The 9,903-nt window shown below is 36.8% G+C and overlaps 1 protein-coding gene across 3 annotated transcripts in view; it reads left to right on the forward strand.

The window, feature by feature from the left end:
• Nucleotides 1–9,903, forward strand: part of LOC108734668 (autophagy-related protein 16-1-like) — a 366,227-nt gene that overhangs the window by 314,232 nt on the left and 42,092 nt on the right. The gene's annotated exons all lie outside the window — the stretch shown is intronic.

Here is a 9,903-nt window from a genome sequence, read left to right on the forward strand (position 1 = left end):
TATCAATTGAATGTTACATTCTTTAATAGAATAGATACAGATATGATATATACTTAAAAATGTAAGGATGAATTGCAGAGATAGAAGAGTGATACTTAGTTTGTATAAAGAGCAACAGGCAGTTATAGAGCTAGAGCTGCAACGTAGAGAAGTAAATGTTAGGAAGGAAGCTAGACAAGGATGCACACTGTCACCGCTACTTTTTAATCTATATATCAAAGATGCGATCAATATGTATGAAAATAAATAAAAGTAAAACAACAATTCTGGTATGCAAGGAAAGAAAAAGTAGTGAAAGAGCGAATATAAAGATAGGAGACGAGAAATTAGAAGAAGTGGCCGATTTTAGGTATCTAGGAAGTCAGATAAGTCAGGACGGAAGGAGTAATAGGGATATAAAGCAGAGAATTGCGCAGGATCGAGCCGCCTTCAATAAAAAGAAGTCACTTCTATGCTTGTGAATTTAGAAAGAATAGGAGAATAGAACACTCTGTGGAAGTCAATAAAAAGTAGGCGAGATAGGTTGGTAGGACACCTTCTCACGCATGAAGGTCTTGTCAGAGATATATTAGAGGCAGAAACAGGAATTGAGGTAGAACTGGATTAGATTATTTTTCGCAAATAGTTAAGGATATGGAATGTTCTAGTTTTAGGAAAGTGCGTAGATTAGTTCAGGATAGGAAAGAGTGGAGGTGCCTGTCCAACCAGTCATAGGACTGACGACCTTATGGTGATGATGACGTATAAGAATTTTATCCGCGATTCTGATTATTCCTCCAAACATAAGTCTTAGATTCTTGGTCAGAATTGAAACTAACAGACGCGGATTGCAATTTTATTAAACTTCATAAATGCGCCGGAAGTAGTCTCTATAAATTCTAACCAAACCGAAAAAGCTTCTAAAGGGCATTTATTGCTACTGATGCATTTGATATATCTTTTCCATATTACAAAGAATTTGAACTGAAGCTGTCATGGTGTGGACTGTCCACATCCAGCATCTGAGGTAGAAGAATCGCCGAAGAAGCTCTCTATTGATGCTAGTAAAACATTAGGAGGCAACTCCAACCGACGACCCACTGAATTTTTCTGAACACTTTTTGAATTTTGACTTACTGTTAGTTACCATATTACAAACTAGAGTAGAATTTTTACAAAACGCCTCAACGAGTTGTTGATTTTCGGCAACAATAAAGATAAAGTCATGCACAGAAAATCATTTACTTGCAATATAGGTATCATAATCTGTTAATTAGCGGTAATAGCTGTTGCAGGTATGTATGTATGTACTTGCATCGGCGCAATACTTCGCAAAGGTGACATTTTCGAAAAGGACTCTCGACTCGACTCCGTTACGGATTAGAAAACCGATAATTAACGTACTTTCTAGTTCGCCTATTAGGGCGAAGAAGATTTCAATGGCGATTGTTGAAATTTACGGTCCGATGTGAAATGCACAATTAGAGATAACACATCCGCAGCGACGCGCGGCAACATCTGTCCCCGGTAATTTACTGGCCACGTTAACGAAACGCTTATTAGATATTTACGGCTCTTTCTATCTCTCTGAACAAAATATACTAACCGATGCTGTAGTTTTTTAATCTAACCGTAGCGTGGGTACTACATCAGCTCATAGGGATCCATATTACTGCAGTCATTTTGAAATAATTATTAGAAAGAAGTCTATATATTACTAAATATACTTAACGCCAGCGCAAGCTCCGCCTACTTTCATACGTCATCACGCCAATGTATCTATTGAAAAAAAAATTGATTGAAGTTTCGGTTTGAATGAGAAACTGTTGAAGAGATGGGCCACGATGGTCCACTGAAGTTCTCACTCTGATTTTCGAGGGATTTCAGAGAACGGAACAGTCTAGGAGCCAGGAGCAGGTTTCTCTTACCAATTTCCTCACAAATAACTTATGATATGCTTCTGAAAGTCGTCTCCTACAACATCCTAGCCGTCATGAGCAACTATCGTTTGATAAATTTTCAATTAGGAGGCAATGATTAAAAAAATTTCTTTTACTTGCGTATGGAGCTACCATCAGCTAAACCCACCGATGATGCCGCAGATGACGACCACGATGCTGTATGACACTACTCTCAGAAGCATTTCGCAAGTTACCAGGCGGCAGGAATCTCTTCCTAGCTCCTGGACTAGAATAGTACCATATATAGGAAATATTGTGCTGCACTAATTCATAAACTTTAAGACATGGTAAAAGAAAATCCTGCGGCTGGTTCAAAGGCTGCATTTCATGAGTGCCACTTTATTGAGATCGGTCATCCCTTGTATAGTCAAGACATGGATGCATCTGATTATTTTCTTTTCTCAGATTCGAAGCGGAACATTCGTCGTAAAAATTTCTAATGACAAAGGCATTTTTAAGATAAAAGATTTCTGAATATTTCACAGATAGATAGAAATGCTATTTCACAAATGTCAAAAGTGAGTTGATATCAAAGAAGACCATATTGTAAAATAATACCTTACGGTTTCATTTCATTTTCTAATCATTATCTAGATGATGGGATCGTCGTTCACGTAGTGGCGGTAGGGGTTGGAGAGGGTCGGGCGAGGTCCAAGGGCTTCATTCCCATTGATAAAAGGAGAGGTGGAAGCTAAAAATAAAAATGGTAAATGTTTTAATGATGGGACAGACTCTCGGATAGGGTTGGTGGGAATTTGAGGGGGTAGGACTGACCTTAAACAATTCCAAAAAGTAGTGAATATTGGGGATGGAGGTGCAGGAGGTGGGTGTAAACATTCGTAAAAGGATAAATTAATAATTTTGTACAGGGTAAGACACATGAAGGCCTTGTATGATACTTAACCATGCATTCTATGGTAATGTAAAACTATAAAAAAAAAATTTTTAGCCTCCTCTTTTTATAAATAGGGATGAAGTATTTGGACTTCTTTCTATCCCCTCCAATTTTGTGTATTGTTTATGGAATGGCCTATATAAGGGGTCGGCAACCTGCGGCCACATGCGGCTCTTTGGATGTGAAACTGCGGCTCTTTAGTTCCATACGAAAATGTTATTTATTTTAATCAAAAAAAAAAAACGTTTAAAAATCGTTCTGAATTGATTAACGAGGATTAGGCACTGATTCTATCTCTCAGCCTCTTGTACTCGCTTTTCACCGCCTCCCAATAGTCTTCCAGATTGTTACAGTGAGTTGAAGAAGTTGGCATGTGGAGTGCTGACTATCTTCGGATCGACATATTCGTGCAAGCAAGCCCTTCCGTAAATATAATTAAATGTAAAGTAAAAAGCCAACTAACAAATGAAAATTTAGAGTCGTGTTTGAAACTTAAAACAGCAAGTTATGAGCCAAATTTATCTAAACTTTCTAAAATCATGCAAAGCCAACCTCCCATTGAATTTGTTTGCTCAAATGTATGTTATTATTCTTTTCTTAACTAACTGCAAGTTACATTGTTTAGTAAAGTTTAAAATTTTTTACTTGAATAACCATGCAAAGCCATGGCTCCTATTGAATTTGTTTGCTCAATTGTTTGTTATTGAAGTACAAGTTAGTGTTGTATATAAATAAATATTTTTTCTTATGAATAAATAGATATTCTTTCTTATGTATAAATAGATTAGTTTTTTATCAAAAAATATTATTTAAATGCGAGTACTATTTACTTTTGGCAAGAAAATGGCTCTTTAATAACTTTGAAATTTTATGAATTGTAATTTTCGACTCTTCTGACTCAAAAGGTTGCCGATCCCTGGCCTATATGGATATTATTTTTTTGAGAAAATTTTGTTTTGTGAAACTTGATATTCAATGGTGACTTTAACGTGTATTTCGTTCGGGAATTCGTTGAAAAATTTCTGTCCGTTTCTCGTCTATCTCGAGAGTTCATCTCGGAGCGTCATGTTGCCCCGTTAGAACGATAATGGAATATTTATTGCTACACATTTCCGGTTGATGTGTTCCGATGTTCGAGTGCCATACTTCGTGAGCAGACGTGTCGTCGCTATAGCTTCGATGCTTTAGTCTCGTCGGTCGCCATCATCATCCTCCCGTGCGATATCGAACTTCTTCCTTTCCGCACGATGTTTTCGCGCACGGCGAACCGAACAAAAAAAAAATTAACGATAACTTCGTCCTGCACCCGTCCCGCCCTCCCATTTCGCTTAATTTATCGCCTAATTATTCTTGAAATATAGTAGGAATCCCGCGCAGAAAAACCGATTTATGGGAGTGAGACGAAAATGTAACCGCGAAAAGATTAATTGATCGCTCTGCATGGGACAAACGAATACACGCATGCACGACAGTGGTGGCTCGTGTGGACATTTTATACAGGAAACGTAAAATTACATTTATTTCCGAAGAAAATTAATAAAAAAATCCAACACTGACTTTTGTAGCGTTTTCGATTATTATTACAGTCAATCAAATTTATTTTTTGAAATCAAATAAATAACTCAAAGACATGCAAAGTTTCCGATTGGACTCATAATCGTTAATGGGATTTTGAGACTGTGACGTAGACCATTTAAAATTCTAGAAAAAAAACAAGCGAACGATCGCTTTGTCTCTCTCACACGTTTTTGTCAGTATTTACTTAATGTACAGTCCATTCTCTATGTCTAGGGGCTCAGAGTACTGCCGAAATGGTCACTGTGGACCGATATTATTTACGTAGTAGATAACAATATAGTAATGAAATTTAATCATAATACAGAAATTAAACAAAAAAATTATTTAATAACCCCTGACAAAAATTTTCAGTCTCTCAGAGTCTTTCAGAGTCTCTGAGAGCGTCTCTCAGTCTTTCACAGTCTCTCAGTTATTGCCTTGGTGTTTTTATGGATCTCTCACCGTCTCTGTATGAGAAACTCGAACGATAAAATTGTTAATTCAGAGATTCGAGTCTTTCACAGAGAGACTGAATGAATAAAACTGAAAAATTGAGAGACTCGAGTCTCTAGTAGAAAGATTGGGATATCTGAAATATGTTGAACTTAGAAAATTTTAACCATGTCTATCGAGACACCACTTTTTGAAAGATTCGAGTCTCTCGTTCAGAGACTGAATACGAAATGAGGATCTCTCTATGAGCGACTCGAGTCTCTCGTTCAGAGACTGAATACGAAATGAGGATCTCTCTATGAGCGACTCGAATCTCTCGCTCAGAGACGCTAAACATTTTTTTTTGACAGTCTTTCGACAGTCTCTTTCAGCGATACCTGAGAGTCTCGCCTTCAGAGACTCTGAGAGACTGAACATTTTAATCTCGGGAATGGAGTATTTTAATTGAAATAATGGTTACATCATTATGAAACGGATTATCTATACACTGATAAGAAATTCATGTGGATTAACAGCGTGGTTGTTATTAAAAAGGGATAAATAAATTTGAGTTCTTAATGTCATAAAACATATGGTTTACATATTCCGTATCTATTCTAAGATTTATTGGAATTGTATTGTATTTCTGAATTAAGAGAAAATAGATGTCTTTCTCTTGAAAAATGGAAAAATCCGTATGCTCTCTTGGCCTCAGGTATCAGTCGCCTCTGATACACCAATGTACGTTACTTACATGATTGTTAGATACATTTCACGTATAATCTTACATATGTATACAGGTTAGAAACGCACTTGTTCGGAACGAATCGTCTGGAACGGGTATTGTCATGTCTCTTGCAAAAGCCAAGATTTATTGCTAAACGATCAGATGGAACTATTCACTTCACTATATGTTGTATACATATGTATTACCTGCCTACGCCCCGTTCGAAACGTACGAGCTGTTCGTGGAGCCTGAGCTAGAGCATAATGCGTTTTACTTATCTCGAGTAATCCAATCCATCAAAGGGCAACTTTTTGATCGTCTTCGTACCTTTGTCCGTCATAATAACAGATGAAACGGACATAATCCGTGACCGTTTCCGTCAAGCTGAAGTTCTTTCCCGTATTTCTTGCTGAAGATTATGTTTTTTGTTCGCCAGTTTTTTTTTTGTTTTTTTGAAGGGGTCGCTTTTTTTTAATGCTGTGACCCAGCGTGGAGTCAGATATTACTTACACATGTGACAGGCTCTTTTATAACGCCGTCACGCGGCTAACGTTCACTTTTTTCTGTTTCCGAAAAGATGGTGAACAAATACACTGATGACACTCTGTCTATTATTGCTAGTATTGTTCGGTTAGAGGGGCTGATTTAGCCCACTTTCAAATGTTCATTATTCGTGCATTTCGAATTTAAATTCATCGACGCTTATGATGCAGGGAGAATATTTTCTCTTTTTTAGCAGGCGCACAACAATCTCCAAAAGCTCGAGTGTCAATAAGAAAAAAAAATGGCTGTGCTCAGTAACTCGTCGTATACTTCATTCAAACAATAAGCAACAAATTTGAGTTAGTAACACAGCTATTAATGACCTAATGGATTGTGGCTAACCACGACCAACCAAAGAAAGCATTCCGGGTTACTCTTCTTAGAGTGTCCATTGGACTCTAGGGTGTGTTCGTCTAATCCAAAACGCATTTGTGAGTATGAAGCTCATGAATATATTTATTTGAAATTAATTTTTATAAACAATGGATTTAAATATCTCGAGGTAAAACACAGTAAAGATCTTTAGGAAAAAACAAGCAATATTAACGAAGATGTTGAGGGGACTGTTTATATCTGACCTATCTGATCTAATGTAATAAAAGAATCTGTTCAAGTCTTCGGAAATATCTGGTGATCATTTTTAGATCTTCGGAACTCTACAAAGGTCTTTTTGAACCTTTGCAGGTAAAAAAATTAGCGACTTAAAGTTATTTCTTCCTAAAATCCAGAACTACGCATCTGTGCAGAGATCTGATTAAATTTCGGTAACAGAAATTTTAATTGTATTCTGAATTGAAGCTAATGATTTTATCTAAACCCCAATTTATACTGTTCATGTGATATACAGGGTGTCCAGAAAGGGTAGGGAATGTTTGTAAATTCAATAAAAAAGAAACTACAAGTCAGGAAAAAAGATCTTGTTAATTTTTAGACACAGTTTTGGCACTCCTCCAACCGAAAACGGAAATTAACCGCCACGCGTCCACATATCTCTCTGGAAACGGCGGCCATTTCGGTGTGGATGTTGTGCTTAAATTGTAATAGAGATCGTGATTTGTTTACATACACCTTCTCTTTAAGGTATATCCATAAAAAATAATGAGGTGTGAGATCTGGGCTTCTTGGAGGCCAGATAATGGTGCCTCAAGGAGAGATCACCTTTTCCGGGAAAAATTAAACGCAAGAGATTGGTTTGACTTGTGGCAAGTGGCTCCATCTTCTTGAAATCATCTTTCCACATTAAAAATGGCCAAATTCTTGCAGTTGTGTAACCAAAAAGTTTCTTAACTTGCCACAATACTGGTCACTGTTTACCGTAAGTGTTCGACCTCACCGGTCTTCAAAAAAAGAAGGCCCAATGATGTCTTCGCCAGACATGGCACCCCACGCAATAACTTTTGAACTATGTAGTGGTTGACCATTTAAATGAAAATTCGCTTCGTCACTAAACAGAATGTTTTCAAACGTTGGAAAGCGTTAAAGCATTTCATTTGCAAAATTCAGTCGGAGAGGATAATCGGTAACGTCCAGTTTTTGTACTAACTCAATTTTGTAGGCTATAAGATGTAAATCTCGCTTGAGAATCTTCTATAACGACGATTTTTTAATGATCTGATTGAGACGGATTTTCACGCACTGACACTCTGATTTCTTCAATAGCAATCGAACCGGTATTCTCGAATATTCGAATCAATTTTCTGGTGGTATCGTTCTTCGATGCATTCCGTACGTAAAAAGCACGATGGTCTCCCAGGTACACCACTACATGGTCTTTAAATCTCCAAAAAGTGGTGAAACAGCCTATTAATACCGCGCTGTTACAAGGACAGCGCAGATACAATTACCCCCTACTCTTTCTGGACACCTTGTATATTTGTTTAGTTTATAAAAGAATAGATTTATATTATTATAAGTCAATTGTTGGTTATCATTATAATTCCGTTGGATTTTGCAGAAGACGAATTCAATTCAGAAATGATAAATATCAATCTGATTGTCAAAAAGCGATGTATCGCAACAGTTCCTTTGCCATTTAACTAAATGATAGTTCGTGCCTGTATCGTCGACGAACAACGTCTTCCTCGTATCTGACAATGGGTGTGTACGTATGCATGTAATATACCATACAGCCCCAGTATCCGAAATGAAATAAATTTCGATGCATGTGCTGAAGTCATAACAATAGCAACAGTTGCAGTTATAAAATAGATGGAAGGAACGTTATCTGAACNCAAGGATGGTACTATAGAATGTCACCTCAAGGTAGGCCTAGTGGCGTCATCTCTTGGTTAGGCCGGAAACTTATCAATCCACCCTCGTATGTACCAATATTGCACGTAAAGATCTTCGTACAGTTATACAATGATAAAATGGCAGTTAAAACGGATTCATGAAACGGAAGAATATAGTCTGGTGAACTGTTTGTTGGTTTATGAAAATAACTGTTTCCAACTGTAGGACTGCTCTATATCACTTACTTTAAAGACCGGTAAACAGTTGCCTTCTCCCTTTAACACAATTTTATTAACATGCCTTCTTATTTGTTCCGTGTAGTAACTGATTTAAAACTGTCTAAATTTCCGATCAAAACTGGTCATAGGGAAACCTATTAGATACCATATTTACGCTATCTAGATCCTGAATTTTACTGATCTCATCAAAATGTTCAATTGTGATTTCGAATTTTTAATAGCTACTAACATTGAGCAATGAATTTCTCTAAACTTCATGCAATTATTTATTACATACTACTCACTTTTATGTTGTAGATCTTGTCAGTATTTTCACAGTCATTAAAAATTCACAATTACAAATTTTAAAGACTATATTTATGAAGTATGTATAAAGAGGGTCAAGAGAAATGATTTTATATTTTTTAGTCCGTTTTAAAAACCCAGTATATTAAAGGTTTATTTTTGTTTAAGAGACACTCTATTTATCACGAAACCTGTTCATAGCGGCAATTCAGAAATGATAAATATCAATCTGATTGTCAAAAAGCGATGTATCGCAACAGTTCCTTTGCCATTTAACTAAATGATAGTTCGTGCCTGTATCGTCGACGAACAACGTCTTCCTCGTATCTGACAATGGGTGTGTACGTATGCATGTAATATACCATACAGCCCCAGTATCCGAAATGAAATAAATTTCGATGCATGTGCTGAAGTCATAACAATAGCAACAGTTGCAGTTATAAAATAGATGGAAGGAACGTTATCTGAACGGCACAATTCAGTCGGAGAATTGTTTCTACGGACTGTAATATTGTCTTTTCATTAAATTTAAAGCGTTTTCGCTGCTACAGCTCTATCGATCGGGACATTGTGGAATAATGTAGTACGACTTCGATTTATTGTTTTTACAGAATCGACTTCCTTAATAAAACGATTCTTTGTTCTTCGTAAACAGCCGCCCTGGATCTTGCCAAACCGTTAGTGACATAAAATCGACGTAGAGGCATTTGCATGTGCTCGCATTATAGGACTTGCACACGATGATGGAATGTATGCCGTGATTGTTTCCATGCCAAATAAATTGTGCCCCATAAACGTTTTATAGTGATCAGGTCGAGTGACCACTTATTAACAATTCACAGTGGGGTCATCGTCAATAATGCTTTTATTATACGAGGGTGGATTGATAAGTTTCCGGCCTGACCAAGAAAAACAAGGTTTTTAAAAATTTTTTTTTTTTATTTCTCAACATAATCTCCTCCAAGGCTGATACATTTCTCATAGCGGTGTTCCAGTCTATTAATGCCATCTCTATAGACTGATTCGTCAAGCTCCTCAAAATAACCATTTACA

This window comes from Agrilus planipennis, unplaced genomic scaffold (assembly GCF_000699045.2).
Source record: "Agrilus planipennis isolate EAB-ADULT unplaced genomic scaffold, Apla_2.0 scaffold52, whole genome shotgun sequence".
In the NCBI taxonomy this organism is placed as follows: domain Eukaryota; kingdom Metazoa; phylum Arthropoda; class Insecta; order Coleoptera; family Buprestidae; genus Agrilus; species Agrilus planipennis.